The sequence below is a fragment of the Diabrotica undecimpunctata genome, unplaced genomic scaffold, assembly GCF_040954645.1.
Source record: "Diabrotica undecimpunctata isolate CICGRU unplaced genomic scaffold, icDiaUnde3 ctg00000193.1, whole genome shotgun sequence".
NCBI classification, from domain to species: domain Eukaryota; kingdom Metazoa; phylum Arthropoda; class Insecta; order Coleoptera; family Chrysomelidae; genus Diabrotica; species Diabrotica undecimpunctata.
Window position 1 is genome coordinate 130256 of NW_027311948.1, and position 26051 is coordinate 156306.

The window sequence follows — 26051 nt, forward strand, 5'->3', positions numbered from 1 at the left end:
TCATTGAACCTGCTTATTGTCAATTTCACAGCGTTGTGGTGTTTACAAAAATTAAGTATAGTCATATTGTTTAATTTTCCATTACATTTTCGTGCCTTGAGTTTATAAATTTTCTCAAAAAGAGTTGTTATAACAACTAACTGTTCACTTAGTGTTGGATTCCTTGATGTAAGTATAAATTTTGGAGTTAAATTTTCTTACCTTTAATTTGACATATCATTTTTGAATCTGGCTAAAACTCTCTCTAACGGATCGATATAAAACATTATTTTGTTGTCACAAATATCAAAAAAATATCAAACAGAATATTTTTTCAAGGTCTTTATTTTTAGAATATGCCTGGAAATTCTCAATCCCAGCAACTCGCGCTGAATTTGTATAAATATTTTGAGTTGGAAAAAAGGAACAGAGGACCCTTATTGGCACCTTCGGCTTGTGTTTAAAAGGTTTTGTAATTAATGTTGTTTAATAATTTACCTATCATGAAATTGTTTTTAATTCTATTCTGTTATGCAATCCTGTCCTTTCAAGTCCAGGCAAAAGTAGACGTCGTCGTAAAAGCAAGACAACTGATCTGCCTGAAGAAACTAAAATGGCAATACGAAACACTGTGTACAATATGTACCTACAAAGTAAGTATAAGTTGATATTTTACAAAATAAAAACGATTTGGTTTTTACCCCAGCCAATAGATGTTTCACATCAAAATTAACACTTCTAAAATAAAGTTTCACTATTATTACTAGTTTTTATTTTTTTTTAGAAAAGTTAAAAAGATCCTTGTACTAAGAGATATAGGATTTAAATATAAAAAGGATGGCAATCGAAATGATTATTCGAATGAACCAATATTGCTGCTTTAAGAGCAAAATTATGATAATATTAGAAAAATATGAGCTGCTGAGAATTATTATGCAAGGAAGGATCCAAGGAAGAAGAAGCATAGGAAGAAGACGCATCTCCTGGCTGAGGAACCTTAGAGAATGGTTTAACTGTAGTTCACTACAACTTTTCAGAGCAGCAGCCAACAAAGTGACCATAGCCGTTCAGATATCCAACCTCCGATAGGAGATGGAACTTTAAGAAGAAGAAAAGCAAAATTCTTTCGTAAGTACTTTGAAAATCTGGAAAGTGTGCATAGAAGAGAACTTGTTTTTTTGGATGAAACGTGGATTTATTCAAAAGTAAATAAAACAACTTCCTGGCAAGACACTAGTAGCAAAAGTGTATGTAAACCAGAAGGTTTTGATGGTAAACGTTTCACGCTGGTTCTTCTAAAGGATTTGTTTCTAAAGCAAGTTTATTGTTTTGTTCTAAGTCTAAACATATTGATTACCATGGAAAAATGAACAACGACATTTTTACTTAGTGGATAAGGACACAAGTAATTCCCAATTTAGAAGAACCATCGTTGATTGTAATGGATAATACTCCATATCATAGTGTTTTTTTAGAAAAGCAACCTACCACTGCTTCAAAGAAAGATGAAATTGTTACCTGGCTGATAACAAATAACATCCAATTTGGCTCAAAATTTACAAAACCTGGATTATTACAAGTTGCAAAATGAATAAAAAAGAAAATGTGTATGTTATTGATGAGTTACTAAGAGAGCATGGTCATGAAGTGTTGAGACTACTTAAGACTTAAGCTTAATAGTTAAATGTCATATGTATACGTTGTAAATGTTTAATATTGTATTTTGAATGAAAACTTTATTTTCATCCAGTAACTGGCTTCGGATGTTGAATGCTTTGGTGTATAAATAAATAAATAAATATGAGAATTTTATAAAGTACCTTATATAAACAAAAACAATCACAGTCACGATGTTTGTCCAAACTAATATTCAAAAACCACTGAACCGGTTGCAATCAAAATTTTGTGAAATTATATTTGTTTGTCCAACTTGGGAGATAGGATATTTTATATCTCGATGAATGACCCTTATTTTTTTTTATAAATTCATCATGACTTCTTCTCTACAGTTTTAATTCATTTGATCCATATAGTTATAAAATATCACAAAATAACCTTTAAGAAACGTCATTTTATATTTTTTTTTTTTTTTATTAACTTTTTTTATAATAAATGACTGAATTGATTTGCCTTTAAATATTTTTAAGTCTTAGGAAGATCTAATAATATGATGAAATTATAAGGAAAATAGTAGAAGCAATGGTTTTATGTTCCCATACAAACAGTTATTTAATACTCTTATACAAAATGTTTTATATGATCTACTATGACAGTGGTAGTTCATTTAAACATAAAGTGACCTTTAACAACTTCACATCTATTTACTTTTTTCGCTTCGCTTAAACTTAGGAAAATATGATGAAATTGTAAGGAAAATAGTAAAAGCAGTATTATTTTCCCATAGAAACAGTTACATATACTGATATGTACCACATACTATCAGATATCAACATTTATTAGTTGTATATTAAGTGTTTTAAAAAATGTGATAAGTAATCGAGAGTGAAATATTTTTATTTTTGACATTGAAAATTAATATAAACGAAATATGTTTAGAATTAAAAATAATTTTAAAGTATTCCACATTCTTTATTTACAATAAAAAAATATTTCTCGACATTTTCTATGCAATAAAGTTAAAAATGAAGTTTGTGCATTATTTCAGTACATTTTATTAATTAAAAATTTAATGAAACAATTCTAAATAAACTTAAATTTTAAAATCTATTGAGACTGCTAAAAAATGTTAAAATCTAATTGAGTATACGAAATCTATAAAATTCTCCATATTATATTTTTACCATATGTGTGAAGAAAGTAAGCTTTATTATCTCGAAAAAATTATATTTTATAAAAAAATTTATAATAATTTACAGTTGTTGAGTTGCTCCAAATTCAGGCAACTTACAGTTGTTCCAAGTAATGCGGAAAGCTGAGATATCATTTCACTTAATATTTCCTTAAAGTAAAGAATAAAATTCAATATAATTAAATATTAATATCTCAAATTCAAAGTAATGATTCTAAATAAATTTTATAATTTACTGAAACTCGAGCAACACTGTTTTGTGATTTTGTATTTTAAATTATTCGCTCCGTGCGTGACTGACGCGACACCTACCGGCTTCATCTGGCAGTTTTGGACCTACCAATTTTCAGGTTAAACATATGACATATGTTTGACATTGTTAAATACATGCGAAATTGACAATTATTAATAATTAACTTTTTAATTATATTTTTTCAGTTTACGTACAAAATAAATGTAGTATTAAAAACTGGGTTTCTCAAAATTCATCATAATATATCTTTTCAACCATAAACGGAAAAGAAAGGGAAAATCTAGTACTGGCAAATCAAGTTTTTCATGTGAAAGAACATATATTTAAAAACAGTACCAGTAAAAGTTATGATATAAAAGCTAAAGTCATCAGGCACTCTGCAGTTAGCTTGAAGCCTTATAAAATATCATTTAAGGTAAATTATGTAAATTTTTCCTATTTCAATGGCATAAAAATGAAGGTGTATTACTTATTAAGTATTACTTTTTCATATTAATAGCACGGGTCCATCTTTTTCTTTTCTCTAATTTATATGTTATCTTTGGAAACCTATAAAAACTACACTTAAGATTTTTGCTATTATTAGCACAATTAAATACGCAATATGTATTTGCACACATTTTTGATAAAATTTATGCGTACAAAGGTAGGTCCAATTTTGTCACATTTCGCCGCTACGCACGCTGGCATCGTTTCAAAGTACCCCTACCATGGTCACGCACGGAGCGAATACAATTTCAAAAATATAGGGGTCATCTTTTAATAATATAGATATCTGTCAATTGAGAAACCCCTCCCTTTCACTACCCTAACCCTTAAATTTTACATAAAGAATATACCATGTCTGGCATATTGTTTAACAGGTATTTCCCTGAAAAATTAATTTTTCAGTGAAAGATTTTTTTCGATATTAACTCAATTCTTGTGAAAAAGTGTCAGTTTACTGAAAGTGTTACATCTTTTAAAAACTGAACGTAACGCCTATGTTTTGCCAATGTCAATTTCCAGTCATATAAAAACGAAATTTCCAACATTAATAGGAAACCTTATTAAATGTAACGAGAATAAAATCGACCAGTTTGCCAGTGGCCAACCCCGTATATTGAAAATAAAGTAGAATATTTAAAGAAAACTTTATGCAATAGACTTTTTCTGATTGCATATTTAAATTCTACTCATAAAAAATTAGTGGAAGTTAAAAGAAATATTGAAAATAATACGTGGGACAAAACATAATATATTTTCCAGTGTAATTTACCCTACCTTATACTTTAAATAAAAAAAGATAGACAAGACAGACAGGAACAGTTAATAAAACTCTTGCAAGACTGCTTGAATGGGGCCGAATTACCAAAAGAATGGAAATTATCTATCATGTCAACTATCCACAAAAAGGGCAGCAAGGATCAGTGTGAAAATTACAGAGGAATTGCGGTAAACAGCACAATAAGTAGGATGTATGGGAAACTTATTAAGAACAAAATAGAAAATGACTATAGGGATTACGAAGCAGAGGAGCAAGCTAGTTTTAGAGCTGGGCGATCCACAGTAGACCACTTGTACTCTATTACGCAAGTTATTGAGAAAGAACAGCCTTCAATAAAGAAGATCACCTGGTGTAGATAGACTTACAAAAAGCATATGACAGTGTACCCCTCAGTAAACTATGGTCAACCCTACAGCAAACCAACATTAAGCATGGTCTTATCAAAGCAGTCCAAAGTCTGTACAATGGAACGACTGCAAAAATTAAAACTGGATCAAGGATATCTGAAGGATTTAAGGTCACGAAAGGACTAAAGCAGGGTTGCTGTATTTCGCCTACCCTTTTCAAAATTTATCTGGAACAAGCACTCAAGCTGTGGAAAAGAAAATGTAATGGCATGAGAATCCCTCTCAACAACGAGACTACACTGTACACCTTATGTTTCGCTGATGACCAAATACTGATTGCTCAGGATCATGACGCCTTGAGTTACATGACTCGGAAGCTAATAGAAGAAAATAACAAATGGGGTCTCGAAGTCAATATTAAGAAAACTGAAACCATGTATATTGGAGGGACAAAGCAGTCCAATATATTAGACGATGGGGTATAAATTAGACACTGTGATGAATACAAGTACCTGGGTATGAAGATAACTCAAGATGAAACACTCGATGCTGCTAAAAAAGACAGAAACATACAGGGTAGAAAAGCCATATCCATGATGAACGGAATTGTGTGGGACCAAGCAATATCTAAAGCGAACAAACAACTCATATACAACACCATACTTAAAAGTGTAATCACATATGGCAGTGAAGTTTGGCCAATGAAACAAAGAACATAGAAACTGTTACTAGCAACTGAAATGGACTTCTGGAGAAGAGCAGCAGGCAAATCAAGAAGAAATCGGATACCAAATGAGAGAATACGAGAGATAATGGGAGTCAAGCATACAATAGTTGATGACATATAAACAAAACAGTTAATATGGTACGGTCATGTACAGAGAATGCCAGATGACAGGATTCCGAAACAGATTTTGACGTGGACACCACAAGGAAGAAGAAAAAGATAAAGGCCGAGAAGAAGCTGGAGAGAGGAAATTGAAAAAGAACTAGAGGAAAGAGAAATTCCTCCAGGCCTATGGTTAAATAGAGAAGAATGGCGGGTAGGAGTCGGAAGGCGTCGAAGAACGCTGTGAACCGATAGTAGTAGTAGTAAAAAAAGATCCCGGGTAAAGCATAAGAAGAAGTACAATTATATGGCTGGGTAAATTGGAGGAATGGTATAGATGCATATCAATCGAACTATTCAAAGACGTCGAATCGAAGATGGCCATGAGAATGACCATGATGATTGTCAACCTCCATCACAGAGACGGTACGTAAAGAACAATATTACAAATCGCTTAATATCGATTGGTGTATATCGGCGCATTAGTTGAAACTTCTTACCAAAATATTCTTATAGATATTATGACAGGTATATCGCACTTTTTTAATTTCAATAAACATAGAATGGCGTTCGCTTAAAAAACGAATATTAAACCTTATCATTTTTTAATATTAAAACGGTTGCGTATATCTGGAAAAGAATGAGCATCAAGTATTTTATTTTTTATTAAGTCGAATTCTAAAACTTTGAGATATTTGTCATGCGTTCCCCTACATATTTTATCATTTTATTTTCCTGTGAGTAGAATTTATCCCTCAGAAATCCTTTAAAGCTGCGACATTAGTCGACAGAAGAGCGACAGCTACATGAGAAGACGTACAGTAATTTATTAAAGAACCCTTTACATTTAGGAGAGTCATAAACTTTGGTTAATGGAAAAACATTTTAATATTTACCTGGCTATTTTACTTCACCTAACGACAGTGGATGGTATTTATGTAAGAAATTCAATTAACTAATGGGTGACAATGCAATACATTAATTTATTTGATGTTTCCAAAAATTTATAATAAAATAATACTGTCAACAAAATTGGCGAATGCTACTAAATGCCTTCACGTTTTTTTTATTAAAGAACATACCAAAAATAAAGATTTTTTTCGATAAATTTTTATATACATAATTTTTATTCGTTATTATGAGAGATTATACGTCACTGTGAAGTGACCATCCCTTATTATTTCTAACCTTATAGTTTATTATAATAATTTTCCACCGATATTTACTATCACTGCAGAATAAAATATTCTTCTTCTTGTAGTATCCGTTTCGGTTGTGTTGAACCACGTACGTAGATTTTTCATCCAGGAAAGCCTTCGCCTTCCTGGATCTCGTTTTGACGTGACAACGTCTTAAATTAGGTTGTGGCTCGGAGTCACTCATGAAAAAGTGTAACGCCCGCTCACGTCTGTTACGATGAGTCACCGAACGAGAGAGAGGCCCGCCCGACCGGCGAATGCCTTGCGTCTCTCTCCCACTCAAACATGATCGGTCCGCTGGTGCGATGCTATTTCTCCTATCATCGTCCTATCCTCAACAAAATCACTCAAATAGAAATTAGTTAAGTTTAAGTTTACATGTACAATGTTTTAGTAAACAAAATATATTTCTATAGTTAAAATTTGTGCAATTCTTATTTTCATTCAATTCCTTGTTCCTATTGTGCAATTTAATAATATTCATATCAATAAATATTCTACCGAGAAAAAGACGTTGTCACGTAAAATCTTCGCCCGTAAAACCGACTTTACAGGCAACCGATTTTATATAATGTTTTGTTATAAGAAGCCACAATTTTTTCTTCTACTTTTCCTTGTAGATTAACTGCAGCAAACCAATATCTTTCGCTGTTGATCATGATGTGACCGAGGTATTCCATTTTGGCTGTTTTTTTGGGGTTAACAACTCTATTTCTTTTTGCATTTTTATTAAAACTAGTAAACTAACTTATAAACTCAAACTGTATAGCATTTAATTATAAGTTAGTTTACTATCCAACCATAACAAATTGATCCTTCGAGCCGGATAATTTATTTTAGAAATAGAAGTTAAGTAAAGAACTGTCTGTTTGTCGATAAAATGTTAGAGAAATGGAAGCTCTCAAACGCGTCTATTTCATTACCATCGGAGTACCGTTCTAAAATATGTTTTGCTACCGCCATTCCTTAAAAAAATGAATCTTAAATAGTTGCTGTTCGATTGACTGCTCTTCAGCTTGTTCGTCAGGCTATAATTCAATAATTTCATAATTACTGGTAAAATACTTAAGACCTGGACAAATCGAATCAGAAATTCCAGCATTAAATGGATTGAAGTTAAATACGCAAGCTATTTGCAAAGATGCTAGTTCTGTGCAGCTACATGGTTTTGCTGACGCATCTGAAAAGGCTTACGGTGCTTGCATCTATTTGCGAAGTTTAAATGTAACTGGTGATGTACATGTTGAGTTACTGTGTACAAAATCAAAGAAGTCAATGCAAATGGAATTCGACTCTTCTACTTTATGGTCGGACTTAACTATAGCTATAGCGTGGATACGAACCAGTCCCAATCTGCTGAAGACCTTTGAAAGTAGCGAAGTTTCGGAAATCCAATCTTTAACAGAAAATTTGCTAGTATTAATCAAAGACGAGCTGACTATTACAAGTATTAAAGCAATTTTTTTATCGAAAATATTCATAACCTAACAGCAGAAAAAGTCCAGAGTTTGTAGACGATATTCATAAATATGTGGGAGCAATTGAACAATTAGGGCAAAATCTCACTAATTGGTATTCTCTATTAATCTTTTGGTTCAAGAATAAATTAGATCCACAATTTTTACAGGTTCTTACAGGGACTTGCTAATTTTTATGATATATTAGAATCAAAGAATAATTTTGCAATTAATAAAATAGATTTTTAGGAGCAATTATACTCACAATAAACAAAGGTGGCCATACAATACGGATAGGTCTTTAGTTGCTTTTAATTTTATTACTAACCAACATTTTATTAACAAACAGACGGCATTAAATTACCGGACATTTCTTTACCTAAATTAAATGGCAAATCTGAAGACTGGTTAGAGTTTAGGGACACATATAAATCTCTTATTCATAATAATAACCGATTAAACAATATGCAAAAGTTCGACTATTTACGGGGTGTGTTAGAGGCAACTACACTAATTTCTATTTCTACAGTATCCAGCTCGAAGCACCAATTTGTTATGATTGGATAGTAAACTAACTTATAAACTCAAACTATATAGTATTTAATTATAAAAAGTAAAAATAACCTTACAAATGCTGTATTATGTGCATATGCTTTTATATATCTGACAAGTCTTAGTTGAATATGTGTGGTTGCGCACTAGCCGGAATCAGAAAATGTCACTCTCTAGTACTCGTCCCATTGACGCTGAGAACTCTGCAAATTCGCAATGCATAACTAGCACATACGTATTACATTAAGTATGAATTGTGGCGTAAACACACCTAGCCAATATTATTGTAGAATAGTAACATTTTTTGTCAATTTAAAAAAGGTCAATTGCTACCTAAACTGTAACGCAATATTTTGCCTACCACATAGAGTATTATTATGGGGGGTTCGAAAACTGGGGACAGAAACTACTAGGGGTGAAGATAGGGCAAGCAAAATAAACGAAACTGTGCGAACGTACATGATTCTCCTCGACCAAATAAACACAACAAGAAAGACCTCTAGCTATTTGAAATAAGGACGCCGCTTCGAAGAATCCTGATCTTGCTGGATAAAGGAAAAAAGGCTTTTCTTTCCTAAAATAAAGAACACAAACAGGGGTTAGGAGACTTTTCTAAAATAAACAAAATGGTTTACAGAGATAAATTAAACATTTATTGTGTGTTTCACCACAAACAGTTAGAAAATACAGATAATACATAAAGGCTATATTGATAGTCACAAAAGTAAATATCAAAATAAAAAATAAAAACTTATATGTGTTCTCTTCGTTTACAAGTGGGAATTGCAACAAAACTTACAAATGTTAACGGGCTGTGGCTAATAAAAAATTATCTTTTTAAATATTGAAAGCAATTATTATTATTATTTTTTAAATGTCTATCTTGACTTTAAAATTTAAACACAGAAAAAGTTACCTGAACCTCACTAAATCTGACTCTGCACAATGTCTGGGGTCGGGAACTGGATACATTAAAACCTCTGGAGGCAGATCTGGGCTGACCACCACGGACAAGGAGATGAGGGTTGAAGCCAGCACCTGCTGGAACACAAATCTCGAAAACTGGTCTCCTTTAAAGACTGAAACGGGCACAGCACAACGGCAACATGAGGTCATCTTCAAAAACTGTTGAAAAACTGCTCAATACTACACATTTAACTGCTACTGTCACTTTATACTACATTTCCATGACAAAAAAAACGAAAAGATTACGAATTTGAAAATAAATTCGACTCCAACAAAACTAAACACACCTTAATCAGCAGCCGGCTTTACCGAGAGTGAACACTTACTTTTAAAATTCATTCGCACAATCTTGGTATAAACAAAACATATAAACTGGAATATTTATTTGAAACGCAGAATATTCTAAAAGAGGCTTCGATCAGGTAAATAGATCTGATCAAAAAGTGTAAAATTTTCCTTATTTAAATGTTTTTCAAAACTAAACCTTTACGCCGCATGTGTAATAAAAATATATTAGCTACACATCCTTTTATTCTGTACTACCATGTTAAACACATTGATTTTCTGTATATCCGTTATAAAACTTTTATTACCTCTCGTAACATCCTGTAAGACGATTGAAAACAACCTTCCTCTGGAAACTCAAATGGCATTTCTGCTACTTGATATAAAATTCATTGTAACGTTTTCCTAACCCAAGCAAAATATTGTCTTTCCCTAGGATCTCAAGTCTTACTCTGGGCAGAAGATGTAAAATTTTCAAGAAAAAAAAACGAGAAGGTTTTTTAAATTCCGTTGTAGGACTACGCAAGCATTTTAATAGACATATTTGTGTATGTAAATAAAATATAGTGCAGGTGAACTTAAAAATTTAAAAGGTTAGGGGTATTTATGTTTAAAAAGAAAGAAGTATATCAAGGAAGATTGCTGAGCGATTTTTTATCTCGTTTAAAAATTTCTCTATGATACTACTTAGAGTATGTAAATGCAAGTTATTGGTGTAGCGGTATATTTTTTCTGTCTATAACAGCTTTGTGTTTTTACAAATAAATGTTCAAATAATCTGTCACGTCATTACTTCCATACCATAGGCTTGTACACATAAAGGCAAAGCATCCTTTATTGTATTATTTAATTTGACTATGGACTTCTTGATATTTTCTTTAATTCCAGACATTCCTTTTCTTAGTAATGTTGGCAAAATCTTTATATTTACTTGAACTGGTAACTCCCATGCCATATCATCATTATCATCATCATTCTAGCTTTACAAACGCCGCGTAGGTCCTAGCCTTTTCAATAATTTCTCTCCAGTCAGTCCCATCTATCGTCTTTCTTCTCATTTTCTAACATCCACCTCTTAATTGTAGGTAAGTTTTTTTAGTTTCTATTCTTACTTTGATATTTAGTACGAGCAACTTATGTTGTTGACTCACAGTCTCACAAATTATTACCGTAGTTTGGGGCAAAATTGATTTTAATTTTGATTTTTAGAGGTAAAATTTTTAATGTAAGAAATTTTTATAAAAAAAAAATAATTATGAATATTTTTTTTATATCTATCACACATTTATAAATAATAAAATAATGTCCAGTAATGGCAAAAAAGGAACCAGTAAGGAACGAATATCTATATACGCTAAGTTTTGCCGACGACCAAATAGTGATCGCACAAGACGAGGATGACCTCAGTTTTATGATGAGAAAACTGGAGCAGGAATATACAAAGAATGGGATGGAAATAAACCTAAAGAAAACTGAATACTCAACAACGGAGAATACAGAAATAAAATAGCTGAAAATAGACGAAGGTAAACAAATCAAAGGAACAGACAAGTATAAATATTTAGGTTTCATAATATCAAACAAAGGAACAACGGAGGAAGATATAAAAAATAGACTAGGACAAACAAGAGACTGCATACGAAAATTGAACCTGGTACTATGGGATAAGAACATCAGCATGAAAACAAAGAAAAAAATATATAATACCATGACAAGAAGTATCCTCACTTATGGGTGTGAAAATTGGATAATAAATAAGAAAACCAAAAACAAAATAAGAGCAACAGAGATGGAATTTCTAAGGAGAAGCTGCAGAGTAACAAGAAGAGATAGGATAAATAACATGGAGATTAAGAGGAGAATGGGCATGAACTCCGACATAATAGACTACATCGAACAGAAGAGGTTAACCTGGTACGGACATGTCAGAAGAGCAGACCAAAATCGGTGGATAAATAGAATAACAGAGTGGAGCCCGTTAGGAAGAAGAAAGAGAGGCAGACCCCGACGATCTTTCAGAGATGAGGTGGACGAAGCAATGAGTAGAAGAAACCTACAGGAAGGGGACTGGCTAAACAGGAAAAATTGGAAAAAACGGTTGAGTGAAGGAATACAGTGAAAACTGTGGAAATCCTTGTATATATATATATATATATATATATATAATGGCAAAAAAATAAAACACGGCTGATCAATTACATACTCCTTGGGGCGACTTTGATCACATCCTTCATATTGCATCTTCATGTCATAGACATCAAACACATTGATCAATTTAACACAAAACTGAATATTCTTCTCACTGCTTCCAAAGTTAGTCAACCAAGAATATGTCTGGGTAAAATTGATCACTGCACAAACTATTAATATTTTTGAAAAAATTATTCTGGCGTACTGTCGCCGTACTGTTGTATAAATCTTATGTAAATATAAGACAAGCATATTATATTAAATCATCTCATTTTGATAATATATAATAATTCTCGGGAAAACTACAAACGCAAATTAATATAAGATTAATTACTTGTCCATTGAAATAGTTATTTAACCAACAAGTGTATTAATAAGGGCGATTAACAATTGAGATATTTTAATGCGTGAGCAGAGCGAGCGCGATAATGTTCGAGATTGTTAATCGCCTTTTTAATTCACGAGTTCGTTACGTCCGTTCGTTACGTTCGTTCAACTTTTCCGTCGACCGTACTTTTCAGAAATAAAGATATCTTAGTTTAAATTTTTATTTACTTAACGATAAACAACAATTTTTCAGCTTTCATTAACTTTATTTAAAGTTTAATTTTCCTTGTGGTAGTTTTATTATTGTTAACATTAATATTCGAAATATTACAATTACTGAAATTAAAGGAAGGTATTGATAAATGATTATCTGCTGTATAGCATTTTGACAAATTTATATTTAAGTCTTCTTGGACCTCTGTAAATTCTGTGATAGAAGACGAAGTGGTGGTGCTGAAGGAAGTACTTTGACAAGGTTTGGTGGTATTTTGTCTTAAGAGTTTTTCAGCCATCTCAAGTTTATTCTGCATAGAATTATCTATATAAACTTCTGCTACAGCAGTCGATTTCCAGCCACCTAGTCTTTTAATAGCTGAAAAGTCTGCACCAGTGTCACACAGTATTGAGGCAGAGGAACGTCTCAAACAATGCCCAGTGTACTGGCTGTGTGGAACATTTGTTATTTTTATAAAAAATGAAAAATCGTTTATGTTGTGTGTGTGTGCCGGTCTTAAAGAATCTACTATGGTAAATATTCTATTTGTGTGTGTTGTTAATACTTTTATTGTGACAAGAAACTTTGACCCCAAGTCTTGAATGTTATTTGTTGCTAATTTCAATAGTTCGTTCTTTCTTAACGCACCAGCCATTTCGAAAATCAATGCAACCTACAAAATGAAATGTTATAAAATACGAGTATTAAATATATAAACTTAATTTACTGGTTTACCTTTATCATTAGAAACACGTCGTTAGGAGCATCAGAGATGAATTTTTGGACTTGTTCTTTTTCAAGTGTTTTTGATTTCTTTGGTATATCACCTGTTCTTTTTTTCTTGATAAACATAATTAACTTATTATATTTAGATATATCAATGTTTGATTTTAAACTTAAGGTTGATTTTAGCATCGAATATTTGGGCCACAAACTCGCCATTAGTCCTTTTTCGGCAATGTTTGAAAAATATATCAACAATACAGATTCTGAATATCGTATTATTTGTCTCTCGTCACACCATGCAATAAATTCAGCGTATTTTTTTTCGTACAACACTCTGCTTTTTCCAGGCAGTAAACTTACAGATATTTCATTTGCAGTTTTTTGCCACTTCTGGTGGAGTTAGATTAAACTCTTCGTCAATATCCATCTTTTGATTTTTCAAATACACAGAATTTTAAACAATAAAGTAAATAATGACATACAATGACAGATAGTACTAACAGCGGCTACTTCATTTTAAATTTTTTAGTGGGAATATAAATAGGTATATGTTTGGTAGCCTACACCACAGGTCACTGCCAATCACAAAGCGTTTAATTAATTTATGCAAGCAATGTATGTTGTGTTGCCTATAACGAAATCGTTCATTAATAGAAAATCATTCATTAATAGAGGTCATTAATCGATGATTTTGAGGGTGTTAAAATTGATCATAAATGGATGGTCGACGGAAAAGTTACATTAGGGTTGCATTTTTGAGAGGCCTTAATTTTATTTTTTGGTGTTGGGGGGGGGGGGGTAATAATAAGCTTAAGTTGTGGGGTCGCCACCCTTGTGCCCCGGCCTTAATCTTGGAAAAGGTGTGTAAAGCGTTTTTGCACCGTATCTCGTAAACTAGCAATCCTACCGAAAATTTTATTAGATATTATTTGTAGCAAACCAAATTGCTTATAACTTTATTTTTATTACTTTTAATCGTAAAATGAAAAATAAAAAAGTGATAAAAAAATGACTAAAAACTTTTGTGCAAATTTTATTTTCGGCCTTTTAACTTTTTTTCTGGTCATTTTACAATAAAATTACATTAAAACAATAGTACAGGGGGTCTTTAAAGAATACTTTTTACTGCAAATCATATAAAAATTGAAAGACAGTATAATTGATGTGACTTACACCCGTTCGAAGGTTTAAAAAAATTGACACTTTAGACATACACAACATTAAACTGATTTCTTCCTAATAATGCAGCGAGAAAGACGAGAATGTTAATGCCCACTGCTGCAATAGTCACATAATCATAGGATTGTAATGCAGCAACCGCAGAATTTATGATAACTGTATCTATTTACTCAAAAATCTGGTCTGCGCATCTAATGCTGGTTCTAATTTCGCTGGTAGGTACAGCTGAGAACCTTTGTTGTTGTGAGTGTTGTTGTGAGTGAACTAAATACTATGAACAGCGTTTTTATCGATGTATTCTTTCCTGGACCTTTTTTTAAACTCATTGTGGATCTAAAAGAACAATTCCAGCAGTTACTTTGAAAGATGACACTAAATCCTGCCTAATGGTACTGACTTCACCTTCAGCTTTTTTAACCATTTCAACTAGAAGTATAGTCATTAAATGTGGAAAGTTCTTTTTTATCAATTAATGTGTGAGTAACATTTAAACACAGTTTTCCGCTAGGAACTCTTAAATGCTCTACAACAGCACATTTAAAGATTGGTTTAGGTGTGTTAAATCCTTGGGCAGATAAAAAAGGCTATGTCATTGTTCTCGCACAATTACAGCACATCGTTGGTGAATTGTGACGACAATTTGTCGTCCAATACAACTTTTTGGCTTTCCAATTCTTTGGAATGAGGTAGATAACATGAAGTGAAAGTTTGCGCATCCATCCAACCATTGCGGGTACAGTTATTCCTCGATTCTGCTGAACAGCACCTTCCACTACACAAGTTTGCCTTTTGGGCTATTTTTATTCCACTGGACCCACATCTTTTCTGGCTTATAAATAATGTAAGGTACTGAACTACACATTATTATGGATGTGGGGCTTTTTGCAAAAGTTAAGGTATTTAGTACCGCTCATGATTGAAACTTTTTTACTTCCAGCATTATGATGTAAGTTTCTTTAGTCTTAGGTAAAAATATTACTTTCTGGAATATCTTGCATGTCTAACGTGAGTTGTTAAATAGTCCGATGTTGTTTTTTTCGAAACTAAAGCTCTATAGCGCATATTGTTAGCAGCCATTTTTTTATCACACTATTGTTATGTCGCTTTATCAAACATAAACCCAATAATTGCCTGATAGTTTTTTGAAAACCGGCTACATTGGCTTAATATATCTTATTTATTTTGTCTAAAATGCCTTATGTTAGTTACGTCTAGATGGAAGCTTTAATCTCTATACACTTGCAGCAGAAAGAAATTTTCGCTCTTCAGCAATAGTGAATATTGTTTTTCGTCATTTTTTCTAATATGGCGATCATAATATTTATTATTTAGCACCTCTTAAGCAACTTTGCGTTCTCTAGCAACCCATCGCAAGCTTTAGCCTATTTCTTTAATGACTTTTGCTAAAGCCTTTTCAACATTTTGTTCACTATAATCTTTATATCTTCTTTCTCGTAGTTTTCTTTCATATGCTCTAACCATTGTATATTGATACAAACTGAAATTAACAGAAGAAAACAATTTAAACAATCGCAACAATTAAAATAATAAATTAAGGTGAAACTAATCAAAAAATAATCCGATCTCTATGAACAATTTTACCTCAGCGTTAAAACTTTGAGATTTCCGCTTGTGTGTTAGACTTTCTGCCTACATAACCTAAGCTGGTTGCTTGGAATGGATTAAGTCAAAAGTATATAGTGGCAAAAGAACAAAAGAATAATAATTATTAAAATTATTACTTAGCAGATAAAGTTTCTGGCGGTCCAAAAGATTTTTATTCCATATTCCATAAATTTGAACAACTTTTTGAGACAAATTTTACGGAAAACCATTAACTAACACACTTACGTACTTCTTATCACAAATCTTTAAATGTCGGAAGAAGAATACTTTTTCTTCTTCAAGTGCCCTCTCCGGTACGGAATTTGGCAATCATCATTGCTATTCGTATCTTTGAAGCTGTTCCTCTAAATAATTGGTTAGATGTGCACTGGAACCAGTCTCTTAAATTGCGCAGCCAAGATATACGTCCTCTCCCCACGCTTTGTTTGCCCTGAATCTTTCCTTGGATAATTAACTGGAGCAGTCGGTACTTTTTCCCTCTCATCACATGACCAAAATATTCCAACTTTCTTCTCTTGATGGTGATTAACAGCTCCCGTTCTTTGTTCATTCTTCGAAGAACTTCACTATTTGTTACTTTGTCTGTCCAAGGTATTTTCAAAATTCTTCTGTATATCCACATTTTGAAGGCCTCCAGTTTATTAATATTGCTCTTGTCTAAAGTCCAAGTCTCTACTCCGTACAGCAGTATCGAGAAGATGTAGCATCTAACCAATCTCATTTTCAGGTTTAAGTTAATGTCATGACTTCCTAGAATGTCCTTCATATTAACAAAAGCAGCTCGAGCCTTTCCAATTCTAGTTTTTATTTCTTCTGTGATGTCATTGTGGTTATTAACGCTTGTTCCCAAATATTTATATTTGGGAACACTGCACCCGTTCGATTTCGTTATTGTGAATGTACAGGTTTGCATTCAATCTTTGTTTTTTTGAAATAGTAATGAATTTCGTCTTCTTGACGTTCATTGTTAACCCTTTCTCTTCACTAGCTGTGACTACCTTGTTTAAAATGGCTTGCAGGTCTTCTACTGTCTCCGCCATTAAAACCGGATCATCTGCCTATCTAATATTATTAATTGGTTAACTTTTATCCCAATTTCTTCTTCCTCCAATGCTTTCTTTATCATTTCTTCCGAATAGAGATTAAATAGCAATGGTGACAGCACACATCCTTGTCTAACTCCTTTTTTTAATTTGAATTTCATTTGTTGTGCTATTTTCGATGCGTGCGACTGCTTTCGATTATAATACAGAGTATATATTACTCTTATATCGCGAGTGTCTAACTGTTTAGCTTCCAAGATCTCTAAAAGTTGGTCATGCTTGACGTTATCAAACGCCTTGTTGTAATCAATGAAACAAGCAAATACATCTTGATTCACATCCAAACACCTCTTTGTCAAGATGTTAAAGGCAAATAATGCTTCACGAGTTCCATATCCCTCCCGGAATCCAAACTGAGTTTCTCCGATATCTTCTTCCAATTTTCTGTAAATCCTATTGTGAATTATTTTGAGGAATATTTTTAAGGTGTGGCTCATCAGACTGATCATGCGATGATCACTGCACTGCTTAGCATGTGCCTTCTTGGGTAGAGGGACAAACGTTGATCTTAACCATTCTTCAGGAATTATACTGTTTTCATAAATCTTGTTAAATAAGTCTACTAACAAGTGGATTCGATCTTCGTCTATCAACTTTAGTATATCCGCTGGTAGCTCGTCTGGTCCTGGAGCTTTGCTATTCTTTGATGACTTCACCGCTTGCATTACTTCTTCTTTGCTTATTTCTGGACCTGTCTCCTCTGGAAAATTATCACAAGGAGGCTGCCTTTGATCGTCAAACAGTTCTTCTATGTATGTCTGCCAATGTTTTGGTTTCTCCTCTGTTTCCATTACCATGTTCCCTTGTTGGTCTATAAGTACTGTCTGCTTTCTGTTTCTATTGTTGATCATTTCTTTAACTTTCTTGTGAAGATAGAATGAATCATATTTGGCTTCCAAGTTTTCAATCTCCTTATATTTGTCTTGTAACCATTGTTTTTTAGCGTCGCGGATTTTTCTTTTGATCTCTGTGTTAATTTGCTTATACTGTTCTTCATTTTTGCCTTTTAATAGTCTTCGAGAATTCATCAATAACAAATTTTTGTCACTCATCCATTCTTTCTGTTTCTTTGGTTTGTCTCTCTTCAGAATATTTTTAGCGAGCTCAAGCACGTTCTTTTTAATAATGACCCAGTATTTATTAATGTCTAGGTCTGGTATCTTCTCTGTCTTTTCAAGTTTTTCAAGATTTGCCTGAATGCTTGTTTCTACCTGATGTTTAATTGTTTTATCATTTAAACGATTGATATCTATTACTTGTTTGGGCTTAGGTGTTTGTACTCTATTAAGTTTTATTCGGAATTGTGCCACTACTGAATTGTGGTCTGACCCTATATCTGTTCCTGGATACGTTTTCACAGATTCGATTGTGAGCAAGAAGAATACAGCAAAGAGATTTCCCTATAGTTTTGATAAAGAAATTTATCATCCTTTGTATGAATTTGGCAGATGATACTCATATTCCACTTTTTTGACATTTTCTCTTGTCTCCATATTTTGTGTATGACCCCATAATACATCCTCTCCATTATTTCTTTTCCCCCCAACTAAAATAATTTTGCGGGTATTTTATCACATTCAGGGGCCTTGTTATTTTTCTGCAGTTTAATTCCCTTTCAACCTGTTCTATCGTTGGCGATTTTGTTATTTCATTCTCTTCATTTTCTGACTTTCAATAGCTCGTATTTTACATTATTCGTATTTTTTCAAACTACGTTTATCAAGTTTTTTTTATTTTATTTAGTTTTGCTGGTTATTTCGCCGTTTTTATTCCTGCACGGTACCGTGCAGTTATTACATTTACTTATATCTCCTTTTATTGTCACAAAATAAGTGATTTTGTCCACTTTTGTATAACAAGCACCACCCGAATCGTCAGCTTAAAACCAGCAATATAAAAATACGAAAAAAATAAAAGACGAAATTAAATTAAAATGCTAATTAAAAAATTATATCTAAATATTTAAAATTCAGTGCATAAAATTACCTTGCGTGCAAAAATTGCCTGCGCTATATAATATAAGAGGCACGTTGAAACTTACAAAGCTTGGCTGGTTGGTAGCACTAACATGTAGAACATTGGAGTTGGGTCTAACACAGACGTATATAAAAGCGTTTTGCAGAGCCGATGCTTCGAACAATGGAACAAATCAGATAAAATTCCTTTATGGAAGGAAGTGCAAGAGAAACTCTTTTTTCACTCGGTCTGAGTTAAAAATGAAAAAGCTGCAGAAAAATATCCGAGGAGAAGTGGCCGATTTTGTTTCTGCGATATTGATACTTCAACTTAAAAATAGGTTTGTCAAACCAAAAAGAAATATTAAAATATTCAGTAACTTTTAAACATAATTTTCAATGACAAGAGAGCTCATTTTAAATATAATATTATAATAAAGAAATTCCGAAACTGTTTTTTTGTGGCATGTTAAGTTAAATTATGTACTAAATATAGGATTACACAATTACGTTGTCACAACCAGCATCAGTTATAATTGCCGTATCATCAACAAACGTAGCTACAACATTTTGTTGTGAAACTTGTAGGTCTTTTAAGACGGGTCTCCACCAAAGGAAAATTGGCAACTTTCGTGTTGTCAACATGCGTTGGTGACAAAAGTTTCCGAAATATGTTAATGTTGCCAACAAAAATTGCAAACAAATGTTGAGAACCTTGTTTCTCTTTTTGGCGGTAACATCAAAGGAATGCGCGTGTTGTCGACATTTTAACGGCTTTGTAGGGACGGTCGCTCAGTTGGAAACATAAGTTTTAAACAGAAACATGTCTGCAGTAATAACGTGGACAAATGAACTTATTGATACCTTAATTGATTTATATCACACCCCCAAAGTGTACTATGGAATCCAAAAGACGTAAATTATAAAAATAAAAATAAGAAAAAGGATGCCTGGAAAACCATCAGTGATGTGATGGGGCTACACGAACTTGAAATACAAAGGAAAATAAAAAATTTGACGGCACAGTTTTTCAGAGAGAAGAAGAAATAGATAAAGAAGAAAATAAATCGGGTTCAGCTACTTCTGATACCACAAAGTGGTTTGCGTACCAACGACTTCTATTTTTATCAGACAAAAATGAACCTAAGTTATGCCTTGAAAAGGGATTAAATGAAAAACATGTAAGTATGCAACAATATTGTATTTATTTTACGATTTATAAGCTATGAATAACTACGATTGAAAGAGGATCATAACGTATCATATTCTAGTAATTTAGCAGTTAGTAGAAAGTTAGTTAACTTCTAACTTAAAAAAAATAAAATAACTTCATAAAATTAATATTATTAATGCATTAATTAATTTTCTTGCTGTTTGTTTCGTTACTTTATATAATTTGTTAATAGTCATTTTGCCAAGAAATGTTCCCTTGTTCGGTCATAGAAAACTCTGCAAATTCTTGTCTCACATCTTTCGCAGCACTACTTGATTTCCGAGCTCTCTTATCGAATGGCATATTGTTTTGCATCTCGTTCCTCCAAGCTCCAGAAATAATATTACCACTGTCTTTGACTTCAGAATCGAAAGTTCCAGGTGGAGTGTAGGTGGTCCTTGATTTTTTTTTTCTTAAATAATTATGTAAACAAATACAAGCATTCACAATTGTCTCCGCTTTCCTTGGTTCAAGTAACATTATTTTTCTGAAAACTCGAAATCGTGCAGATAATATTCCGAACACATTCTCTGATACCCTTCGCGCTCTTGATAGTCTATAATTAAATATTCTTCCCTGTGATCCTTTTTCTTGGGTACCTGGATAAGGTTTCATCAAATTTGGTGACAATGGAAAAGCATCGTCACCCAGAAAAACATAAGGAACACCCATGGCTCTACCAGGAAGCTTTTTATTATTAGGTAGATTAAGTTTACATTCGGACAACATTCTTTTGAACTGGGTATTTTCGTAAACACCACCATCCGATATGCGTCCCTGGCAGCCAACATTCATATACAACACTTCGTAATTTGAATTAGCAACAATAAAAAGCACAATGCTAAAAAACGATTTGTAATTAAAGTAATCGCTTCCACTCTGTTCTGGTGATTGAATCATAATATGTTTTCCGTCCATAACTCCTGTACATTGTGGAAAATTCCATAGATTATTAAACTGTGTTGCCACTACTTTCCACTCTTCAGCAGTTCCAGGCATCTATAAAAAAATATATTTTTAGGATTCTGGGTCGGAAGTAGTTGAGGCAGAAATCTCCCAAAATCAAAATCTGTTACCAAATGAGGGAAATACAAGTAATACAATAGTCCCACCATCATCGGATTCAGAACCACCGAATTCACAACCAGGTCCGTCGACAGTGCCTTGTATTGGGAAAAAAACTAAATGTTCAAAAAGGAAGGTTTCAACTGGTGACCAAAGGCAAGAGGAAGCTTACAACGTATTGAAAGAACTTCAAGCTAAGAAAAATCGCCATAAATACAGTGCCTTTGGGGAGCATGTTGCAATGAAAATGGAAGCTTTAAAATCAAGTTATGCTCAAAATGTGGTGGAGCATGAAATATCAAATATTTTGTTTCAAGCAAGTATCGGAAAATATGACTATCCTGCTACTGGACATTCTGGACAAATGACTCCAATTTCAACACATTCATCAAGTTCCAGTTTTCCCATAAATCCACCTCTTTCATCACCAGATGACACATCATCACTCACATCACACTACAATCAACTACTATCACCACAATATGTATCATCCCCTTCACCACAATACATACCACAAGTGACAGAATCTCAAACAGTACCTGAACTACGCTCCCCACAATATGCATTACCATCTTCATCACAATACATCCCACAACAAACACAGGATATACCACTCACAGATTCACAAACAGAACAGGAAACAAGTTTGGCTGCATCTAGTATTCTGCTGGAAGCTATAAATACTGCTAATATATTAGACTAATAATGTGTAATCCATGATGTTTCATATGATTTGCATTAAAATAGTTTCTTAAATAAAAACTTTCTAAATGCGTTTTCAGTTATTTTTGGAAACGAATCGAACCTGACCCCAGGGAACAAAAATTGAATATTTTACCAAACTTGCTCTGCTAAAGAAACCGTCAAAAATATTTATAATAATAGAATACACTTACTTTTATTTGATCGCCAAGAACTTCACATATTGCTATACATACTTCTGGTACAATTTTTGAAATCGCTTGCTTTGAAATCCTAAATAAATGCATTAATGAAGTGTAGGAATCTCCGGTAGCCAAAAATCTTAAAGTAATTAGTAGGCGTTCGGTAGGTGTGATGGTTTTTCTAAAATTAGTGTCATTTTTTATAATTTTTGGTCCAACAAGATTGAGCAACCACTTAAAATCGGAATCAGTCATACGGAGAAAGTTTCTTATTTGTCCGTCTTCAATACGTCCTGCTAACAAATCATCTTTTCTCAAAGCATTTATTAACTCAATTCCTCCATGTGTGTTTCTTCCTATGAGGCTTGATCGTACCCAATATTTATGTTTTCGTTTCTTTTTTTTACTCAAAATAATAAATGATGCAGCTGCTAAGATAATATCGTCATCAATCGACCCCATTTTGTCAACACAATAGTCTTGATGGAGACTGCCAGTTGCCAACTAACATGTTTCCTAAATTATTGTTGACAAATTTATGTTTAGATGTGGACAACGATAAAAAACAAAAGTTGGTGACTTCGGAAGAGTTGCAAACACAAAAGTTGCCAACTTTTCAGTGGATACGCGCCTTAATGTACAGGAGATATGCGACATGTAACCGTTAACTTTCGTGTGGTACCCCTTCAATCATGTTCCTTAGTTCAGAATAAGCATCCTCCTGCTTAATCCTAAAGTATCTATGTGATGAATATGATATTAAGATTTTTGAGTATTGAAGAGAAAGGGTAATTTTTATCTTATGCTCCAATCCTTCGTGCCAGACCTTGTCGAAAGTCTACATCCAAAAATATTGCTGTGCAAATCTGTGTTTCTTCAAGTGATCTTTCGATCACGTCCGTGATTCGGGGGATTTGATCAATTGTAGAGTGCTGATTTCGAAAATCTGTCAAGTTGACGATATTCTGTGATAATTAAAAAACAGCGATTTGTTTTTATATTTTGCTTAATAAAATGATAGCATATACTAGATGTTGACAACTGGGCATAGAATTATATTATAAACATGACAATTTAAAGCTTACGTTAAAATAATATTATATACATTTTTTAACCATATACAACAATCATAAAGGTTTTAAGTAAAACACAAATATTATATAATTTGGTTATATATCTAGAATCAATAAAATAAAGATTAATTATTTTATCTATTATTTATATTAGTATTTTATTTTTAAACATTTTAATGTGCTGTGAGTTATTTTGTGGCTCTTAATACATTTCAATTTTATTTATTTACAATACGTACCATACGTAGATATTATATTTTGGCTTATCCATAAGTTGTAAGAGCTAGCTGACGCCATGTAATCAAATAATCAAACATTAACAGCATTCGAGTTTCGTGATCTACTAGTTTTTTTTTTTTAATTGTAATATTATAAATAATGTGCATAGGCTATCGTTTTAGTGGCATCATCTAACCCCCAACTTCAACTGCTGAGCATAGGCCTCTCGCATTTATTTCCACTTAGTCTGATTTTCCGCCATCTGAATCCAATTTGTAGTCACTCTTTTATGTCGTCGCTTCATCTCATCAGGGCTCTCACCTCTGTTTCTTCTTTTTTCTCACCGCAAAAAATTCTTTTTGCCCACCGATTTATCAACTACTCCTGCTACATGACCTGCTATATGACCTTCTACATAACCTTGCTACATACAACATGAAACGAAGTTTCTGCACCATAGGTCTTCACTGGCAGAATACACTGATTACACACTAATAAGAAATACTGTTGTTCTCAGACACATTGGCATCCTTAATTTAAAAATATTCTTTCCGAATGCAGCCCAATCTAAGTTTATTCTTTACTTTAGTTCGACTGTTTGGCTGTCTCGACTTATTGTGATCTCGTTGTCCAAACACTTTGTAAGGGTCGATATCCCTATCTTCAACTGACATATGTTTGCTGTGGAGTAAATTGGCCTTAAATTCTATTTTTTTAAACTTAATTTTAATTCCCACTCTTTTTTGGTAGTGTAAAGCTCTTGGACCATTATCTGTGCCTGTGCCTGTTCAAAGCGGTCCACAATGAGAATGACGGCATCTGTAAACTTAAGATTTATTTTTTCTCCAATTTTTTCTCGGTCTACCTCGTTTTCTCTTTCCTTCTGGTTGCCACTTTATTATTTCTTTTGGCATTCGTTGTTCGTCCATTCTTTGTATGTGTCCGAACCAGATAAGTTGTTTTTTTGTTAGGTCATCTGTGATTGTTCGTTTGATTCCCATTATTTCTCTAATGCGTTCGTTGGTAATCTTTTCTCTTCTAGATCTTCCTGCGGCTCTTGTCCAAAAATCCATTTCCGTTGCTTTCAGCGTTGATAGTGTTCTTTCTTTTAGTGGCCATACCTCACAGCTGTATAAAGTGATACTTTTTACTGTAGTCTTATATATCCTCTTTTTATTTTCTTTGCTGATGGATTGGTCCCATAAAATGGTGTTTAACATTGTGATGGCTTTTCTCCCTGACGTATTTCTCTCTCTTATGGCTTTGTCTAATGTTCCATCTTGTAAAATAGTGATACCTAGGTATTTGTAGTCACAGCAGTGCTTTATCGTAGTGTTATCGTCTAATATGAGATCTTTTTGTTCTGCTCCAATGCACAGGTATACGGTTTTCTTTTTATTTACTTCTAGACCCCATATATCATACTCTTCAATTAATTTTCGTGCCATATAGTTTAAATCGTCATAATCTTGAGCCATTATTACTTGATCGTCTGCAAAGTTAAGCGTATATACCATAGTATTGGTGAGCGGTATCCCCATTTTCCTGCATTTTTGTTTCCATCTTTTTAAAGCACTTTCGAGGTATATTTTAAATAAAGTGGGAGACAAGCAACATTCTTGCTTTAATCCTTTTGATGTTATAAATCCTGTTGTTATTTGTGTCCCTGCTTTTATCTTTGTTATTGGTTGGTTGTACAGCACTTTGACGGCTTTTATTAATTCTATATTAATATTCATGCTTTCCATTGATTGCCACAGCTTCTTCAGTGGAACGCTGTCGTAGGCTTTCCGTAGGTCGACGAACAACATGAAAAATTATAAAAAATCATAAAAAATTATAAAAAAAAATTAAAAAATATAAAAAATTATTAAAAATTATAAAACACGAACATAAATAAATTAAACAAATTTTATATTTTCTAGCTTAATAAAAAATTCTAATAATTAAATTTTATCTAACTCGTTTGTCGTCTAAAACGTTTATCATTGTATGTATGCCAAAGGTCATCATTTTCAACATTTGTTCAACTAAGAAATAAGTAGCCAACTAAAAATATTAATTTATTACAGAAAGACGGTCTTAGATTTAATTTTAATGCAGGTCATGTGCCATCTGCTTGTACGTATTTCAACCTCATTATATATCATCAAAGCGACATACACAGAGACTCTGAATCGAAATTAAATCTCTCCTGTCATAGTACAATAATTATAAAAATAATTATTTATTGTGGTAAAAATTTGAATTCAGTTTCGACAAGTAGGAAATCTTATAATTTTTAATGTTATTGATTTATTATTTTACAATATTATAATAGAGACTAATGTATAA